The sequence below is a fragment of the Ipomoea nil genome, unplaced genomic scaffold, assembly GCF_001879475.1.
Source record: "Ipomoea nil cultivar Tokyo-kokei standard unplaced genomic scaffold, Asagao_1.1 scaffold2297, whole genome shotgun sequence".
In the NCBI taxonomy this organism is placed as follows: Eukaryota; Viridiplantae; Streptophyta; class Magnoliopsida; order Solanales; family Convolvulaceae; genus Ipomoea; species Ipomoea nil.
The window spans coordinates 310,769-331,845 of NW_017618725.1; the positions used below are offsets into that span (position 1 = coordinate 310,769).

The following is a 21,077-nucleotide window of genomic DNA, read 5'->3' on the forward strand; positions in this document are numbered from 1 at the left end:
TTGTATTTTTAGACGAAGTGGGGGCTGGACCTGCGAGTTAGTCCCGGTCGTCATTTCTATGTAAATTTTATGGTTGTAAAATTAATTCAACCGCCTGCGAGCGGGAAAGTTTAATGTATATACGATTGGTGATTGCTCGACCGCTTGTATGCGTCGGCCCGATCGGTTGAATCTCCTATCTCTAGGTGCATGCAGATCAATTCATCTTCAAGCTACACCGACCGGGCGAGTCTATCGACCGGTCAGATGCGCTCCACATCGGCGGACATTAGAGTCACGCCACCGATCGGGGAAGCTAGGAGCTCTCAGCATAAATCCCCGATCCGTCCAACTTCTTTCCACGACTGCACCCACTCGTGCCTCGAGCGCACAATCGTGTGGGGGCTGGGATGAAGGAAGTGTTTGCAGGCCCGTCGCTCGGTTACATCCTGACCGAAGAGGCTTGCGTATTTTTCAAAATTTCGTCAAGGCCTAAGAACCGGGTAATCCCGCTCAGGTTGGCCAATTTGACGACGAGTACTTACGGGCCCGTCGCTCGGTTATACTCCGACCATAGGGGCTTATGCATCGTCACCATTCTCGGCAAAGGCCTCGAGATCGGGTAAACCCGGTCGTATGGCCAAGTTGACGTCGAAATCTCAAAGCTCCGATCGGGCCGTTGGGCCATAGGATCGGGTCTCGAACAAGTCGAGCTATGCAAGACCGGGCCATAAGGCCGCAAGGTCGAGCATTAAGGATCGACATTTCTACGTTAATTAAAAGGAAAGGTACGAAAGGGAAGACGAGCGGCGTAACTTTTCATTCATAAAAAAGATGCACGGTACAACTCGGGACCGGGCTCCCAACTAAGGTCTCTTACAAAAAGAAGAAAAGAAGCCTAAATCTACTTCTTCGCCTCCTGAGCACTGGCGGTCGCCTCTTTCCCGCTCGAGGCAGCTGCCGACGAAGCCCCAGGCTCGGTTGCCTTGGCTTTCGGGGTCGGGGTAAAGGGTGAGGGACCGGGATCTGCCACGTCCGGGGGTAAGGCCGACAAGACCAGTTGGAGATCATCGGCGTCGAGGGCCTCCTCCAACCGCTTGCGGGTGCGTTCAAGCATTTTCTGCTTCCCGGCCGTAAAGGCCCATTTCCCGAACGAGACGATCAACTCGTTCCCGACCTCGTCCCCTCGGGCTGCTGTTAGGAAGGCCGTGCCCAGCTCCTTGTCCTTGAAGGCTGCCCGCACCAGCTCGCTCGGGTTCTCGAGCTGAGCCTTTAGCTCCTTGGCCTCTCCTATCGCCCGGCTGGCGACCTTCTCGGCGAGAGCCCGGTCCTCGTCGCTCTTCTTCAAAGCCTTCTGGGTTTTCTCCAGTTCGGCTTGGAGCTCCTTGATCTCCTTCAAGCGACGGGCGGCCGTCTTCTTGTGGTGATCAGCTTCCTCGGCCAATATAGCCCGACCTTGCAGGAGCTGAGCGGCCCGGGAAATCTGCGAAGATAAAAGACACTCGGGGTTAGCCCGATCAGCGACACTTCAACAAAAAAGCTGTTGGTTAAGAAGAGCTTACCTTGGCCAGGTCGTGGCCGATCCGTTCAGCCACTTGGGTCGGGGTCATCGTCCCCAGATCCTCCTTGATCGGCGCGGCGTTGCCGATCCGGGCCAGTATGGACGAGGAGTCCCTTTCTCGCCCGACCGAAGGGCTCGGGTTGTGCTGATCACGGCGGCGCTTCATGCCGCCTACCTCGGTCACTCCCCGCTCGGGGACCTTCTCCTTTCCCCGGGCGACCTCCACCCGAGTGATCAGAACGTCGGAGGGCTCGACGATGAAGCCCTCGCCCGTCGTCACGGTCGAGGCGCTCAGTGGTCGGCCGGAGGGGATTTCCTTCTCCCCGGATGGTTTGGTCTTCGCCTTCTTCTTGCCGCCAAGAGAGATCTTGGCGGGCGGGGGAAGGGGGGCATCCTCATCACCGAACTCGGCCATTGCTGCAAACAAACAAAGAAGAAAACCCAAGTTAGTGCGATCGTAATATAGAGTTTAGGTCGGGATAAACGGCTCGGGTTAAACCTTTCTTCCTTCGCCTCGAGGGCTTGGCGACCGTTACGCCCATCGGCACGGGCAGGTACTTTTCCGGCAGCTCGTATGTGGGGGGCGGGAGTTGAGCCGCCTCGAGGCTTTCAGCCGTCCGGAAGATTGTGTATTCGTGCACCTCGCTCGAAATCCGGCTGACCGTGTCCCTCAGCGCTTGCGTCTCGACCGGCACCACTTGTTTCCGAAAGTGGGTGCTCCAAGCGCGATCAACCGGGAGGATCCAAGGGTCGTATTTGAGGGAGAAAATTCTGTTTTTCCACCCCCTGTTGTTCCCGGGCAGTCCTTTGATCGCGCACATTTCGGCCCGGGACTGCAACATCAGGAACCAGCCTCCATAGTTGCCCGGGAGGACTTTGACCTGGTAGATGAAGTTGAAAAGCTCCATCGTGCAGGCGGCTTCGTGCCGAGCGCATATCTGCGGGAAGCAGGCGATGATCCGGTGCGCATTAGGGCAGATCTGGGCCGGGACGACCCGGTAGTAGGCCAAGAAGGCATTCAGTAGGGGGGTGAAGGGAATGGCGATCGGGGCCATCAGGGAGTCGTAATGCATCCCGATCCATTTGCCCCGATACCGATCGATGACATTCCCCAGCTGCCGGCCCGTGTCAAATTCTACCCGACCCGCGAGCCTTTCGGCAATCCTAGCCGCCTCGCCCTTGGTAAGCAGGCTCATTTGCTGTTCGACGTTCTCGCTGTTCAAGAACTCGAACTCCGCGACGGCTGGCCCGGCCGTGTCCTCTTCGGTCGGCTCAGGAGCCGGACTCGGGTGGTCCCCAACCACCCGAGTGGGCGTTTCCCTAACGCCTTCGGTCGGGGATCCTTGTCTCCCCGACGTGGTTCCTTCTTCTTCTTCCTCGCCGGAGCTCCCTGATCCGCTGGAGCTAGAGCTCGACGTCCCGGAGGAGCTTGTGGCGCTGTTGTGCTCGACGGCCCGATCAGGGGCTGGCGTTGCTCGGGGGCTGGCTTCGGGAGTGTAGGACATAATGTCCACCTCCTCGTCGCTGAGATGCTCGACCTCCTCATCGTAATCCGCGATCGAGGCGTTTTGGCTATCAGAATCCGTCATTTTTTCGATCTACCTAAAGGTCGGTCGGGGTTAGTAAGGGACTTAAAATGCCCGGGACAGTTAGTTGACCTAAGCAGTTCTACCTAAGCTGAAAGCATAAAGAAAAGAGAAGGACGAAGAGCTTACCGAGTGAAGAAACTTGGAGAAAAGTTGGAAGCTTCGCTTTGCTCAACCTGAGTATTGATCTGCTGCTCGGGGCTCTCTGAGGTTACCGACTGAAGCAGAAGAGTGAGGAAAGTTCAAATGAGGGCCCCAAAGGCCTATTTATAGGAGGGCATTTAGGCGGGAAATGGGCCAACTTGCGTGACACGACCCGCGCTGACTCCGAGGCGCCGGTTGCAGTCGCAGAGGCCGGCAGTGGCCGACACGTGGCGAGGAAGGGAATGACAGCTGGCCGGTCGGTTTAGGAGCCGACGGTTGGACTTCTACATCCCGTCCCGTTTTTTCCCGGACGATCAAAAAGGCCCGGGCTGGGGGGCTCTTGGTAGGGAATATCCCGACCGACATAGCTTCACCACGACCGAGATGCCTTTGTCCTTTCGTCTATGTCTTTGCAGGTAACAGGTCGGGCTCCTTGAGGAGAACCCGGTCGGGGACCGACCGGGAGTTGCCCGAGCGGTGGTGTCAACCCGAGCGGTAGTCCTCCGGCGAGAGAGCTGACTAAAGACACGTGGCGGTTCTCTACGACGACAGACAGGGCACCCGGGAGGAGGACACGTGGAGGCTACGTGGAGAGCATGCCGAACGGCTGGAACCTTGTCTCCGGCGTCGCGGCTATAAATACCCACAGTAGCTACAGTGTAGAGGACTTTTGGACGATCGATAGGTTGTAACTAGAGACTCCCGACCGCAGTCAGTCGGTACTCAGAGCAACCAAGTAGATTGTACTTAGGAACTCTACCTTGATCAATAAAGACTTTACCTGCTTTAATTGGTCTTGTGTTATTTATATTGCTTACGTAGAATTAGCAGTATCACATAGGTAAATAAATATTGAATTTGTTTATTTAAATCAGTAATTTAAAGTATATAAATGCAAGATAATATATGATAGATTAATTATAATTATCACTAAAATAAATGTTTGCAACTTTGTAATAACGCTAGTCTAAATACTTAGTCTAAAAGCGATATTCTAAATAAATCTTCATTACATGTCCTTTTTTTTTTTTTTTTTTTTTTTTTGGTAGTGTGTCATGTGCAATTGGGTTACTGATGGTAGCATAGACAATCGTTATGCTGTCGAACCTTGTCCACCTTGCAAGGTGGACACTGTTCTATATTCATAATTACTAAACTATATGTTCATAATTATAAAGTTATATATTCATAAATTTTTAACTTCATATTCATAATTATTGAATTCTATGTTCACAATTACAGAACTCTATGTTCATAATTACTAAATTATATGTTAATAATTATAAAGCTATATATTCATAATTTTTCATATTCACAATTATTGAATCTATATATTCATAATTATAGAAGTATATGTTCATAATTATGTTCACAACTCTATGTTCATAATATTTGAACTATATATTCATATTTATGAACAGTTTTGGAACCGTGTCCACCTTGCAAGGTGAACACGGTTCCACAGCATAATTTGCCTAGCATAGAGGGATACATCGTGCAATGAGATTATAGTTTAGGAAGCTTTAGATTTGTCTTGTTGTGTATATGACTGTGATCTTAGTTGTACTATGATCTTATTTTAAGTGGTCTTTATATTTATATATATATATTTTTTTACCTATTTTTAATAATTGATTTTTTGTAATACTGTATTAAAAATCATTTATTTATTATTTTTAATAACTATAAAATTATATTACAGTTAATACTTATAAAAATTTTATATATTTTTTTTATATTTTACGTGTGTGTATATGTGTATGTGTATTTTTCATATTATAAGTACATTTGAATTATTGAAATGTAAAATTTTCAATTCTCATGTAATATCTAATAACACAATGCTTCATAATATATGCTAATAGAATATGCCAAGTAATTTGTGCTCAAATGACATCTAGTGACTCTCCCATATGGGATGTCATGAGATTGAGCCTCAGTGGAGGCGGTGTTGACTCTTTGTGCTTCAACAGGTTGAAAAAGTATTGTTGAACATATATTATAATGTAATAGAGTCAGTCATATAGAGTAAATTTCCGAATGAATTTTGATGATTAATGTTTAATTTTATCATTTAAAAAAAATATATCTATCTACTATATATATACTAATAAGAGCCCAAGAGAGTTAGGCCTATAATTGGTACAAAAAATGGCGGTCACAAATTTTAATCAAATGAATGGCTCAGATTGATTAAAAGATTGATCAGATTTAAATTTTACACTAAATTTCCTAAAATACCCACACACCGTTACTAATTCCGTTAAAATTTTAAGAATGTCCGTTAGTTCACCGTTAACTTACTCATTGATTTCAATAAAAAAAAAGGTCTTAGGTTCGAACCTCATCCCAATCAAAGTTGGCATAATTAGTACTCTATTTTACTCTTATTAAATTATATAAATAATAATTTAGTAGTTACAACAAAAAATAATACATATGCATTTCTTTAATTTAGAATTATGTGTCCACAATGCCTTTATTCAAAAAAAAAATTATTCATTTTCAATAAATTAAATAAGAGAAATAATTTTATTAGTTATATTGTCTTTATTTTTTTCAATATAAAAATTCTTTATATCCAAATTTATTAATTGATTATATTCGCTACATTGTCCTTACAATGTCTTTATTCAGTGAAAAAAAATTATTAATTATCAATAAATTAATTAAAAGAAATATTTTCATTAGTTATATTGTCTTTATTTTTCTCAAATGTAAAAATTTTTACATTCAAATTCATCAATTGATTATATTCACTACATTATCTATTATGTTTTTTTGTGCACTATTTTTCTAATTAAATATCAAAGTTATAATACAAAATAATGCTATATATTTATTTACCAAGTATTTTATTAATACCATGAAAAAATTAAAAAAAATATAATTAATAAAGCCAACCATATTAACTACTTGAGAGATTTTGTGACAAATAGAGTATTCAAATCACACAACAAATTGAAGTGAGAACTACCTCGCAATGTCCTTGTTTGACAATCAGCAGTTAGCGAATTATACTAGCGGATTTGACCAGCGAATTTATTTAATTATTAACATTGGGTAGAAAAAATGACCGCCAAATTATTAAATCAAATGAATGGTTCATATTGTTCAGGTTATAATTTTTTTCTTTTAAGATTTTCTAATTTATCCTTAATTATATGATTATCCATTTAATTTTTCCGTTAATTCACCGTTAGTCTAATTCTAATATTAAAGTCTAATATAGAATTATAACTACACCATTAATCTAATTCTAATATTAAAGTCTTAATAGAACTTAACCACAAATCCTAATGTCGGAATCTCCTCAAACAATATTAGTATATATTTAATATTTTATGCCCTAATTTTTATGTGTTCTCCCTTATGTCCCGTATTTGGTTTCAACTATACCTATACAATTATTTTATTGACAATTATAATCAATCTTGATTATATTATCTTGCATTTGTAAACTGAGAATTACCTATTTAACCCGCACGGGCTTAGCTTAATGGTTTAGTGAGTAGTATTTGGGAGAAGAGACCATCGTTTGAACCTCGGCGGCGGCAGTGCGAGAATTATGTCCAAAGTGGGCAGATTCCTTGTGCGTATCAGCATTTGGCCCTGTCTACTGAACCATTGAGTCATCGTGATTTACAACTTCCCACAATGCTCTGTCGGGCCGGAGTGTGAGGGGGCCCTTGGGGTTGAGGACTCAACCTTTGGGAGAAGAATTACCTATTTAAATACGCAAATTCAACCTTCAATTATCTATGCATGAACAATTTCAATATAATCCTGCCTTAATATACTTTAAAGTACTTATTTAAAAAAAAAACATTGGGCATTATCCCAATCGCGCAATGCGCGTAAAAAACTAGTAAATAATATAATTATGAATAAAGTCACACAAATAGAATACTTATAAAATAAAAAGGATAGAACTCATGCATTAAAAACAAACTATAGAAATAAACATCATTATGAATTCAAATTCCTATAGAAGTTTAGCTACTCATGATAACAAAGAAATCACATATGTTCAAAATTTTCATCTCAAATACAACAAACAAAAAGGTAGAAATGTATAGTAGGAAATTCCTTATCTACTATACTAATAAGAGCCCAAGAGAGTGGCCTATAATGGGTAGAAAAAATGGCGGTCAAATTTTTTAATCAAATGAATGGCTTAGATTGATCAGATTTTAATTTTTCCTTTAAATTTCCTAATTTATCCTTAATGAATATGATTATCCGTTAACTTTTCCGTTAAATATTACCTTTTCCGTTAATTTCTGTTAGTTCACCGTTAACTTACTCATTGATTTCAATAGGATAAGAAAAGTCTTAGCTTCGAACCACATCCCAATCAAAGTTGGCATAATTAGTACTCTATTTTACTCTTATTAAATTATAAATAATAATTTAGTAGCTACAACAAAAAATAATACATATGCATTTCTTTAATTTAGAATTATGTGTCTACAATGTCTTTATTAAAAAGAAAATATTCATTGTCAATAAATTAAATAAGAGAAATAATTTCATTAGTTATATTGTCTTTATTTTTCTCCAATATAAAAATTTTTTACATTCAAAATTCAAATTCATCAATTGATTATATTCGCTACATTGTCTCTACAATGTCTTTATTTAAAAAAAAAAAATTATTCATTATCAGTAAATTAATTAAGAGAAATAATTTCATTAGTTATATTGTCTTTATTTTTCTCCAATGTAAAAATTCTTTACATTCAAAATCATCAATTGATTATATTCACTACAATGCCTATTATCTTTTTTTTTGTGCACTATTTTTTAATTAAATATCAAAGTTATAATACAAAATAATGATATATATTTATTTATCAGGTATTTTATTAATACCATGAAAAAATTTAAATTAATAAAGCCAATTATATTAACTACTTGAGGGATTTGTTGACAAATAGAGTATTTAAATCACACAACAAATTGAAGTGAGAAACTACCTCGCAATGTCCTTGTTTGACAATCAGCAGTTAGCGGTTAGCGTTAGCGGATTATATTAGCGGATTTGACCAGTGAATTATATCAACGGTCCGTAAAAAGATATTTGAAAAAATTAGATGTTTAAATTAACATTTAAAATGACCTAAGGGTATAATAATAATAATAATAATAATAATAATAATAATAATAATAATAATAATAATAATAATAATAATAATAATAATTTTAATAATAATTTTTTTTTTAAATATAGATGTGTTTTGGGGAAATCATTCTCAAAAACGTTAAGTGAAAATATTGTATATTGCAATGTTTGTATTTTCAGTGATTTGGAACAAATTGTTGCTTCAAACTGTTGAATAACCAAAATACTTTATTTAGCATTTTGATTTTTGAGTTACATCATATTTACCAATCATCCAATATCTTTGGGTTACATTATAATTAAAAATTTTAAATTTTTACTACATCTAAATTCCTTAAATTAGGAATTTCTTTATCCATAATAATTTATTCAACAATAATGGTTGAACTAAATGAACACTAAGCAAAACACCTAAATGATTGTTTTATTCAACAATAATGGTTGAACTAAATGAACACTGAGCAAAACACCTAAATGACTGGTACCGTTGATTCATTCATTGATCTTGTATATATGTGCATTCATTAAATATATTAGAACCCTTTGCAACCAAAATACTTACTATTTAAAAAAAGTTTAGTAACAATTATAATGAATCTCATATATTACATTGTATTCATATACTATAAATTACATATTTAAATAAACAAATTAGACATTAAATTACTTATGTTGAACTTCTCATATATAATCTTGCATTTATATACTTTCAAATATTTATTTAATTATAAACATTGGGTAGAAAAAATGACCGTCAAATTATTAAATCAAATGAATAGTTCAGATTGTTGAGTTTTTAATATAATCTTGTCTTGATATACTTTAAAATACTTATTTAAGAAAAATATTGGGCATTATCCTAATCGCGCAATGCGCGTAAAAAACTAGTTATAAACAATAAAATTAATTAAATTTTATGTTTTGCATCAAGGGTAAATAATAGTTATTTAAATAGTTATACTCCCTCTGTCCCGAATTGGTTGTTTCATTTGCTTTTTGCACGCTTTTTAAGGAATTAAAGTAAATGCTATGTATTTTCCAATTAGGCCCTTCACTTTTTCACTTTTGGAAATAAAAGCAAAAGCCATAAGGGTAATTTGGGAAAAAATAGAATGATGGTGATGTTCAATTTTGGAAAGAGGATAACATTTTGGGACAAACTAAAAAGGAAAGTAAGACATGCAAAATGGGACAGAGGGAGTATTTGCTTACACACATAAGCAAAGAATTTTTATTTCCTTATCCAACAAACGAGAAAATACAAACCCCACCAACCCCATCCCACCCCACCAATCTCATGAATCCAACCAGTTACTTTCTTACAAAAACTATGGCTCTATATATCTCCCAGGCCACTTCCCTGAACCTCTTGATAACTCCAACCTAACCACTATCCCTTCTTCAACCTCCACGTACCCACCCCAATTCAACCCCATATAGTCTAACCAGAAGCTCAGCGTGGTCAAACAACGATGGGATAGATAGCTTTGGGTTTTACGTTTCTGGGTAAAAAATATGGTCTTGAGCTCATGCAGATTAGAAATGCGATTTACCTCAGCCGCTGAACAGTGAATATATCATAATATCTATCTCAATGAGCACGTACATTTTTGTAAAGACACAAATCGAGGTGGAGTAAAGATGATATGATGATATAAATTGCATACTGAAAGGCTTAAGATAGGTGGATCCAATATCATACAATCTAGTATAATGCATGTTTTCCAATAATGTAATAGCATTTCTTTCCTCTAGTATAGGGGAGAGTGTCTAACCATGATTCAAGTTATGCGATGCCCAAATGAACAGACCTCAAATGGTTATATATAGCATTCATCACTGATTTCATAAAAGGTTAGGTTTCCCACATAGGCGCATTCGATGTGGTTGCATCCATCCGTCACCTTCTCAATGGTGCACTTACACATTGGACACATCTTCACGTTCACCCTCCCATCCGCCTTCTCCTTCAATGACAAGTGTTGGTTTTGTGACCCGGGGTGATTATTTGACAGACCAACATAACCGATTGAATGAGAAATGAAGTGTAAGAAATAAATAGAGACAAGAATTTTAACATGAAAACTGAAAGGTAAAACCATGGACCTTTACAATTCCACCATGTAATGATGCATTCTTTTTTTAACCGAAATTCTTGGCCTTTGTATTTTGGTGACTCAATTGAGTGCGCTTTGTTTTGACCAAATGCACCCACATGTAATTCTTAACATTTTCCTAGGACACAATATAACCAGTCAAAAGAAAATTCCATGCTTCTTCATAATTCTGCCTTTGCACGCACATGTATATATGAATAAAAACCAAGAATTTGGAGCTTTGAGAATTGAATTTTCTTACTTTCCTTTTCCCTTATTACCACGAAAATATACATTTCCTTTGTTGTTGTAGATTTTCCTATTGAAGCTCCTACATTCAAATCTGCCAATACATAGAAATTGGTCGAACATCCTGCCACGCTACTAGTTAATTTCATCAGGATTGAACTGATAGAGGCACACGACTTTCGTCGCGCTCTCCACAGACCTTGCCAATGTTGGTTTCGTAACCCAGAGGTAGTCACTCAACGGGCCAACATAACTGATCAAATGAGAAATAAAATGTAAGAAATAAATAGAAGCAAGAATTTTAACATGGAAACCGAAAGGTAAAAACCATAGACCTTTTTAGGCGGTACCAAACCAAAAATTCACTATATTTTAAGTATTTTGTACATGTATAGTTGTTTTCTCCAAGGAGATGGAGCCCCCCTTCCGGTTCCTAACTACTCTCTTTTATAGTAGAAGAATGAGTAAGGTAGAGGGGGACTAGGCTCCAGATAATAATTGGTGGTAGCTAGAATGGGTGATTAATGTGATGGAGGTTATTTAGGAAATGGAAGGGTAATTAGGAAATAATTTAATGCTGACTTGATTATCCCATTGCCTTTTAATACATTCTTCCATGCCTTCTTCCATGCCCGACTGCCTGTTAGGTGGTACCGATTGGGTGCCCATGCTGGGTATCCATCAAAAAGTCTAGATCAACTTTGAACTCCTTGCAACCATTGTGCAAACAACGCGATGGGAAACCACCCCTGCTTCTGATTGCAATCTCGCACTGCTCCAACAATTAAGCACAAACGATAAAAGACATGGAGACAGCGTTGGAGCATGTAATTATCGGCCCCCATTTCACAAGAGAAAATTGGGCATCTTGCTTCATCTTCGTTAGCTTGGGCAATTTCGTATATTGCATCATCAACTCTTTAGATGGCACAAGTCTTTAGTACCACCTTTGACATGAATGCAATGGTGTTTGGAAACATCTCTTTGAGCCCTTTAAGGTCTGGTCAAAACATATGAACCACTCTTTTCTGCAGAGATACACTATATGTTGCTTGTTCAATTCTCATGTATTGCAAGAAGTGAGTTGACAAATTTCTACTATGCCATGTCAACCCTGTTCAAAGAACTAAAGATCCTCACAACTAAATTATGCTAACAAGTCAATGTTGGTACATATATAAAGTCGCTTAATTAAAAAGATAAAGAAACAATCATATCAAAGAATACTATACCTTTATAAAGGTATAAAACTCGTTTCAAGAATCATAAAGGTATAATATTCTTTGATATGATTGTTTCTTTCTCTTTCTAATTAAGCGACTTTATATATGTACCAACATTGACTTGTTAGCATAACCTAGTTGTGAGAACCTTTGGTTCTTTGAACATGGTTGACATGGCATAATAGAAATTTGTCAGCTCACTTCTTGCAATACATGAGAAATGAACAAGCAACTTATAGTGCATCTCTGTGGTGAAGCTTTGCCTCCTGATTTAATGAAAAGAGTGGTTCATATGTTTTGACCAGACCTTAAAGGGCTCAAAGAGATGTTTCCAAACACCATTGCATTTATATCAAAGGTGGTACTAAAGACTTGTGCTATCTAAAGAGTTGAGTATGCAATATACGAAATTGCCCAGGCTAACGAAGGCTAATGAAGATGAAGCAAGTTGCATTGTTGGGGACCTTTCTGATCTAAGTAATAGGAGGAAGATTTGTTCGGTGTGAGCCAAGCACAAGGTCCTCTGACAGAGTAGTTAAGTACATTTCTGAAACTAAGATCTCTGAGGCCGGAAATGAACTGACAGATAGAAAAATCTTGTGTTTGTTCCTCCTCAGAGGAGCTCCAGTAGAAAATCCTCCGCTCGTTGAAAACCAGTTGTATTACACAAGTCCGAAACTCATTGTTTATTTGATGTATGATGTAGAACTTTGAAAACCGTAGATTCTGCAGGGTGCTAAGCAAAAAATGAAAGAAAAAGGAAACAAAAACTTTGTAAACAAAATAAAAACATTGTAAACAAAAAGAGTATGATGCAGCAGTAACGTACAAGCTCTAAACTCCAAAACTGAAAGGAAAAGGAAACTAAAAATTTGCAAACAAAAAGCATCTCCAAAAAAACTTACGGAAAAAAGAAAAGACCAGAACACCCCAAAACATCGTGAAATTTATAAAGTAATAATAACTGAAATTTAAACAACAAAAAAATGGTGAATTGAAACTAAAGATTGACCTGCGTATGAGCTTGTTACTGCGTTTCTCCTTAACATCTTGGGCATTTGCCATAGGCTTCTTTAATAATGAAGCCTGACGCTTCTCTTTTCCTGCCCATCCGATGTGGGAATCAGAAGGGCAAGGATAAATAAGAGGGCGTTGACCTCCCCTTTTAATGAGGGAGCTCAACTCCCTCTTCTTAATTTCTTTTCGATGTGGGATCAAATTTGATCCCACATCACTTTTTTTTCATTTATTATTATTATTATTATTATTATTATTATTATTATTATTATTATTATTATTATTATTATTATTATTATTAAAAATGTCCTTTTTTGTCTTTTACCAATTTATCGCTAATATTAAACAATTAATTTGATCAAATATCTTTTTACAAACCGCTAATACAATTCACCGATAAGTCAAACCCGCTAACATAATCCACTACCCTTTATCTTCTCATACACTATTAAATACAAACCAGTGAAGATAATATAATACATACCCAACACTAATGCCCATAATATAAGCATAAATTTTGGTATACAATAATATTTTGTTATTAAATTGATGGCAAATATTTTTGAAGTAAGGGTAAAATAGACCACCAAACTGTACACGATAATGCAATTACGCTACTGAAGCTAAAAAAGAAAAAGTTAACAATTAAATTCTTAAATTAACCCTTTTCATGCAATTTTTCTAATTTCCTAGTTTCTAACTAATTGCCCAATTTAAAAATATTTTTTTAAATAATTTTAAATAAAATAATTATTAAAAAAAAACAAGATATAAAAACAACTTCGCCTCCATGGCCGAAGACGGAGAACGCAACCAGAGATGAAGAAAGTTTCTTCGTTTCTGGCCGAGAGACGAAGGTCCCAATGGCTGGAGGTGAAGACTGGTTTTTCGTTCCGGCAATGGAGATGACATTGTTTTTTTTTTTTTTTTTTAATAAATAATTATTTTATTTAAAATTATTTAAATTGGGTAACCTTTTTAGAAACTATGAAATTGGATAAATTGTATTAAATGGGTTAATTTAGGAATTTAATTGTAATTTTTTAAAGTTTAGTGACCTAATTGTATTATGGTGTGTAGTTCGGTGACCTATTTAACCTTTATTTCAATATGTTTATATGACAACTGATGAAAAAATGTGTACTGACATTTTCTTTGTGTTGGATTTAGAATGAAGTAAACTTTTATTAAAATTGAGTTAATTCTTAACTGTGTTCATTATATGACTAACATAATCCGAAAATATTTTTGCATTATAGGACTGTTGAAAATTTTAATATAAATAAATAGAAGTCAACTGATACCGTTCATTGCTATTTTAGCTAGGGGTGAGCATAAATCGGGTTCAAAAAAAAAATGTCATGGGTTCAACCCGTTTGACAGTATTTGGGTTGGATTTGACCCGCAATAGGCCAGACCCGAAAAAACAAGTGCAATATGGTAGTATTCGGTTCGGATTTCGGATCGCTCTCTTAAAATTCGAATATGACCCGTAACCTGATTTACATATGTAGTATATAAGGCTTATGTTAGGGTTTGAGAGCATCGGCCCTCATTTCGTTTCCGCTACTCAGCTCATCCCTCTCACTCCTCACTTCAACACCTCTCGCCTCCGTCTCTTAACTAGACTGTCAGACGCCACCATCAGCCCATCGTCAGAGACTGTAGTCTTCTCCTTCTCCGTCTAGACTGTTTCCGTCTCTCTGCTTCTCACCCTCTTATTAGGTCTTAGTCACTCCATCTCCAACCTCGCCTTTCCGTCTCCAGCTTCGTTTCACCAACTCTCTATGGGTTTGTGAGCCAGTCTCTGACTATCCACCTTTCAGGTAAGTCTCCTCTAACATCATATCAAAGTTTCAAACTCATTTCCTCATTCTTTCACTTCTCTACTTTTCTACATACGGTTTAGGAAACCCCAGATTCCGGTGACCTCCTTCGAATCGTTGCATTCATAACTTCTCTGGCTATGAAATCATGAGGTAACAACCTAACAGCGTAACAAGTATATTTTTACATCTATTTGTTTTTCATTTTTTCAAAATAATTAAGGTTTCATGACTTATAAAAGTTTTTTTTTAAAAACTTTTCTTTTGTGACTTCGATCTAAACGGTATAATTACTATATAAATTGACTATTAAGGTTATATGACTTTAATCCATAAAGTGTATTACAGATTTACAACTTTAATATGTATGACTTACTTTTGTTTTTTTGTTTTGATTTTCTTTTTCTTTTTCCAGAAAATTAATGTTAAGTCAAGAAAATTATTTAATGTTTCCTTTAAATTGTTTTAATATTATATAATGTTCTTAGGGATTCCCAGTGTGTTGGATCACCTTCTTATCTTGGAATGTTCATAAATGTCCATAGTCACTGTTTTTCATGTTTATTTTGTTAATTTATATATATATATTTTTTTAGTTTTGTATACTCTGTTAGATAAAAGAAAATAAATTGATGAAATCTTAAATATAATAAAGCTATATGGTTTGGGAAGTAATTAATGTTACAATTAATTACCAACACTATTATTATTACTAGCTATAAATATAAAATAGCCACAACATCTTTTACTATAAAAAAAAAGCACAACATTTGAAAAATAAAATAGCTATTTTTTCTCGCCCATAGCAAAGGATTACATTTATTGAATTAATGGAGTTATTAAATGTTATGATATTAGTATTAAGGATTCCGATTCCCGATTAATAAAAAATATGAAACGGTGCAATATTAATTAAATCTCTGGCTTTACAATGAAAATCTATTTGATATGCTTTTGTTATTTATGGTGCTTCTTGGGATTACAATATTAATTAAATTTTTGATGAAAGCCTATTCGATATCTGAAACAGTGCAATTAATGCAAGCCTTTACATATAATTTTTCTCCCTCTCAAATGCTTCAAAGAAATGACAGAAGCGAGAAGGGATGAAGAAAGCAAATGCTGCGGGCCGTGGGTCAATTATTGGACTTCAGAATAAAAAAAATTCATTTGAGCCATAAATAAAAATTTAAATATATATAAATGTATATATCGTATGAGTCTTTAATGTTTTTATGGATTTCTAAACTTAGGACTTTTAAAAGAAAAAAAAAATACATTTGAATTATCTCCACAAAATGTGATCTTGGACTTATAGAATGACATTTGAGTTTATGGAATGACATGTGCATAAAGAATATATTATATAATCATATAAAAATGTGTTCAACTAGAGTTTAAATTTACTCATACAAAATTTGAAATTTGCTTTCTAAATGTAATTATCTGAGTTATTATTCATATTGTGAAAATTATAATATAGATGAAATACAATTAAGAATAAATCAATGTAATTATGTAAATTCTCTCTATAAGTTTATTTGAATATGTACATAATTAGAGATTATATTAACCATACAAAATTTTAATTGTAATTTTGTATTCTATAAAAATAATAAATACTTGACCAATGAAAGCTCAAAAATATTATTATATTAAACAATTTAAATTTTTTTTATTTTTTTATTTTTTTTATTTATATTAATAATAACATAATTTTTTCCCCGTGCATCGCGCGGGTGAATTACTAGTGATAATAATAGATGAGTAGCTATCCAAGCCAAACTCAATTGCAGTTTACATTTTGCATTTTGCAGTTCAGTAGTGTGTATAAATGCTACATATTTTCAAAGATACAAAGGTAAGTTTTTATAATTCTTCTAATGAATTTAGATAATTATTAGTTAATTTAATTATAATTAGTTATACTCTTTGATTTAAGAATGCTTTTGGCTTTTGGAAATCTTTCAATTCACAAACTACTGAAACATCAAAATGTGAAACTGTCAACTGCCATGAATCCTTGATAATGATTTTTTTGGTAAATATTTTCATATGTTAATTGATTTTTCAATTCTAATCTAGTAAACAGGTTTTAGTTTACTCATGTTAATCTTTTATTGTTAATAGATTGTGTTGGATACTGCCAAGTGATGAATAATTAAAAGAAGAATGCCTAAATTAAAAGAAGAATGCCTAGATTGTGTTGGATACTGCCAACTTGATAATTGCATATAATTGAACTATGCTTTGACATTTTGTAGTTTGCAGCAGCTCCTGTGCATTTCAGCAGTCTGGTACTCTGGTGGCACTCAAGTATAATTCCTACTTATGTTTTTTAAGACACAAATAAATTTGTATGATTATTCTTAGGAATTTATATTAGATAATGATTTATCAGGGTTGTAAAAATCCCGCCTAGGCACCGAGTAATCGGCGCCTAGGCGCTAGGCGCCCATAGGCCGTGGCGATTTCCGCCCTAGGCTCCCGCCTAGGAGACCAACCGCCTAGGCGCCCGCCTAGCGCCTAATTCAGCCGCCTAGCACCTAACTCGTCCGATTACGCCGAGTTAACTCGTCAATTTCTGTCGAGTTAGTCGAGTTAACCCGACCGACTCGACCTTGCTAATTTGATCCATTTATATGACATATACATATAATATGACATATATACACTTGTAGACTAGTTTGATACTTTCAATCTTTGGATGATTGAAGTATTTGGGTATTTCATTTGAGTTTTTTTTTTTTTTAAATATTCTTTTGATGTTATGACTTATGAATTGTCATTATGCCATTTATTTGGATGTGTTATTTGATAAAATTTTGAAAACAGCCTCATTAAAATTGTCAAATTGCAAGTCTGCTACTGCTTTTTTCGCGACCGCCTAGCGCCGCCTAGATTCCGCCTAGGCACCGACTAGGCCGCTTAGGCGCTAGGCGCTGCCCGGGCGCCCGACTAGCGCCCAGCGCCTACTGCAACCATGTGATTTATTAATTTAATTCTACTTTATTTATTTTTTATGTGAATTCACAGGATTGTGCATATTAGGACTAGTATTAGGATTCTTGTATTTGAGTCATAGTATGACGCTCTATTATAGTCTCCATATGATTCCTCTTGTATATATATTCCCCTTACATGTACATTGTAACTACTGTTTATAATATACAGTTTCCTACAGTTCTCATCTGGTATCAGTTAAGCTATGGTTTTTTCCTCTATTCCAATGGCTGCCGAATCTGCTAACTCCTCCGAACGAACCGTTTCCAATGCAGCTATCACGTCTTCCACTAGCTCTGCTGTTACTTCTCTTTCTACTGCTCATCACTTTATTAGTATTAAGTTTACCCATAAGAATTATCTGTTTTGGAGAACTCAAGTCTTACCGTTTCTTGACGGGCATGGTCTGATGCCGTTCATAGATGGGTCACATCCCAGTCCGACGCCCTTTCTCCCAGCCGTAGACGGCGCTTCGCCGGCCCCAAATCCCTAGCATGCAACGTGGTTTCGGCATGATCGAGCACTTATGTCTATGTTGATCTCTTCTCTCAGTGAAGAAGTCATGCACCTCGCCATTGGACGACGTACATCACGGGTGGTTTCGGAGTCAATTGAACAGTCTTTGGCTTCCGCATCTCGCGCCCGCTTGTTAAATCTTCTTGGCCAACTCCAGTCTCTAAACCAGGGAGATTCCACGGTTGCTGATTATATTGTTCGTACCCGTATTATTTTGGAGATCTTGCTTTGGCCGATAGGCCGGTCGGGTTAGACGAGATGAATCTTTATGCATTTTGGGGTTTACGGCCAGAGTTTCAAAACCTAACCGCATCTCTCTCCATCCACGGTACCGTAGCCCTAGGCGAGCTGGCCAACTTTCTTGGCGTTCAGGAGTTCATCCGAGGAACGGCTCCTGGCGCACCACCGGCGGGCCTTCGCTATTTAGCGAGGCGGGCAGACCTGTCGTGGAGGCCGCGACAATAACCGCAGTGGGCAGAACCACAGTCTCGGTGGCCAGCGTGGAGGTGGCGGCGATAGATCGCTGGTTGGCCGGGGGCGGTCAGCGTGGGCGCGGCGGCAATGGCGGACCGCCGATCTGTCAGATCTGTGGTCGTATGGGACACTCAGCTTTAGCTTGTTAGAATCGTTATGATCCTCCTCCGCAAGGAAATTTGACATATCAGAATGACCACTCAGATGGCTCTCAAGAATGGTGTGACACCCTGAAATTTATTCCAAAACCTTAATTAATTTCTTTGAATATTTTCCTATGTATAGATTTAATTATCCTATCTATACATTTGGACATCTTATAATTATTGCCTTAATTCTAGTCAAGGAATTTATATTGGCCCAATTCCTTAGGCTTTGAATGGATTCATATGATTGAACCTTTATTAAAATGCCTTTGTATGGGCCTTAGTAGATATACAAATATATATTCCATAGCCCATTTAATAAATGTTGTAAGCCCAAACTATAGACTCTCTAACTTATGTCCCAAACACTTATGTTACAACCTAATGTACACACAAGTGTATCCCTACCCTTAGCTAGCATCAAACCTAGATCATTTTCAGCTCTCCCTTCTCACCTTCCCACACCATTTCCACCATTTCTCCTACCAAGAATTACTCTTCATCTTCCACCCAAGAGAACTAGTCAGGTTCCCACCTTTCCTCTTCACCAAGCTTAGGAAGGGTAAGGCATAGCTATCTATAGCTTTTATTTAAGGTTTTCCCCCTTTATCTATCTAAGTTCTATTTTTTTATAGGTTGGGTTTGGGGTCTTTGATGAAGATCTTGTTGAGGATGGCATGCTAGAGTGATCTTGGAGGAGGTTTGAGGTTTTGCTTTGCTAAAGAGGTAACCCTATGTCCATGAAAACCTACTTTAACTCTATAATGTGTATTCTTGGTGTTCTTGATGAATATGAGCATGATCTTGTGTTTATGCTTATTTTAGATCTTCTATCTTAGGTGTATACTTGTGTTTGATGTGCCATTTCTTCTATTCAAGTCATATTTGTTGTTGGTATGAGTGTTGTTGAGTTTAGACATGGATTTCACATTCTTGGCATTTTTCCCGAGTTAAATTTCACTCCACGGTTATGTACTAGCGGGGGTTTCGGGCGAGCGGTGGCACACCCGCCGGTTACGTTGGTCACAAAGGGGGTTCTGGCGGGTGCTTTGGGTCCCGCTGGAACCACCCACTGGTATGCCAGGGAGTTTCGGTGGAACCTTAAGTACCCACCCAAACCGCCCACTGGTACGGTTTTTGTTGGCTTCTTGATTTGTTATCTCCGGTGTATTTGTGAGTATTTATTGATGTTACGTAAGTCTATAGCGGCATATTATGAACTCAATGGTTAGGTTGTGAGTCTTGAATCGTGGTTAAAATCTAATATTGATATTCGTTAAATTATTGATGAAGTTTATGATGTTCGTATGAACCCTTGTGATTACGCTTTGGCTTGTGTACTAGTAACGTTGTTTCTTGGTGCTTGTATAACTCCTTGTGTAACACCCCAGATTTTCGAAACTTTTGAAACTTATGTAAAGAAGGTAAAATCTCATTAAATCCCAAAACATAATATAAAGAGTACAGGGTGCTATGCCACACCTGAGCTAGAGAACTCAGGTGCACAGGCTAACTAACTAATATCCTCAACAAAGTAAATGCATAACCGTGGCACGCAGGCCGAAAGGGAAACTATCTACTTCTATGCTCCACGATTCTAGCGCGCTCCAGTGTCTATTCTTCTGTGCTTGAAAGCCAAATATATCTGTTCAGCGAGAGATGCTGGTAACCCACTCTAACGCGTTGAAATACAATACATATAGATATATACATAGTTATACGAAAAACCATTTCGAAGCATGAAGATATATCCTAAGAGACTCTAGTTTTCAAAACAGGGAATAGACTCAATAGATAGAGCTTAGCATAGACAACGGTCAAAATCAAGCATATATACTTCATAAGCATAGGGAAACAGGCAAGGCAGATAAAGATAAGCACAGTTAATATCCATAACCCAACATATACGATTCCCGGCATAAATCCCAGAGTCACCTCCCGAGATATTCATAACAACAACTCATCCATATCTCATCACATAGCACACTTTGTTGGCGCCACAGGACCAATCGCATGCCCATACATGAGGGTCAGCGCATATAGCTCTGACACGGCCCCGCAGCACCCTGCCCCGTATCGCAACACGGAGGGGTCGATCGCAACCGACCGATGAGCCGTAGCTCATCATAGTT

At 37.5% G+C, this 21,077-nt stretch overlaps 1 long non-coding RNA gene across 1 annotated transcript; it reads right to left on the reverse strand.

Moving 5' to 3' along the window:
- Positions 1–5,136: 5,136 nt before the first annotated feature.
- LOC109151868 lies at positions 5,137–18,130 on the reverse strand. Its single transcript, XR_002049296.1, has 3 exons — positions 18,116–18,130; positions 14,937–14,938; positions 5,137–5,227 (listed from the first exon to the last, which is right to left on the reverse strand). It is a non-coding gene; the product is annotated as an uncharacterized LOC109151868 (long non-coding RNA).
- Positions 18,131–21,077: the final 2,947 nt, after the last annotated feature.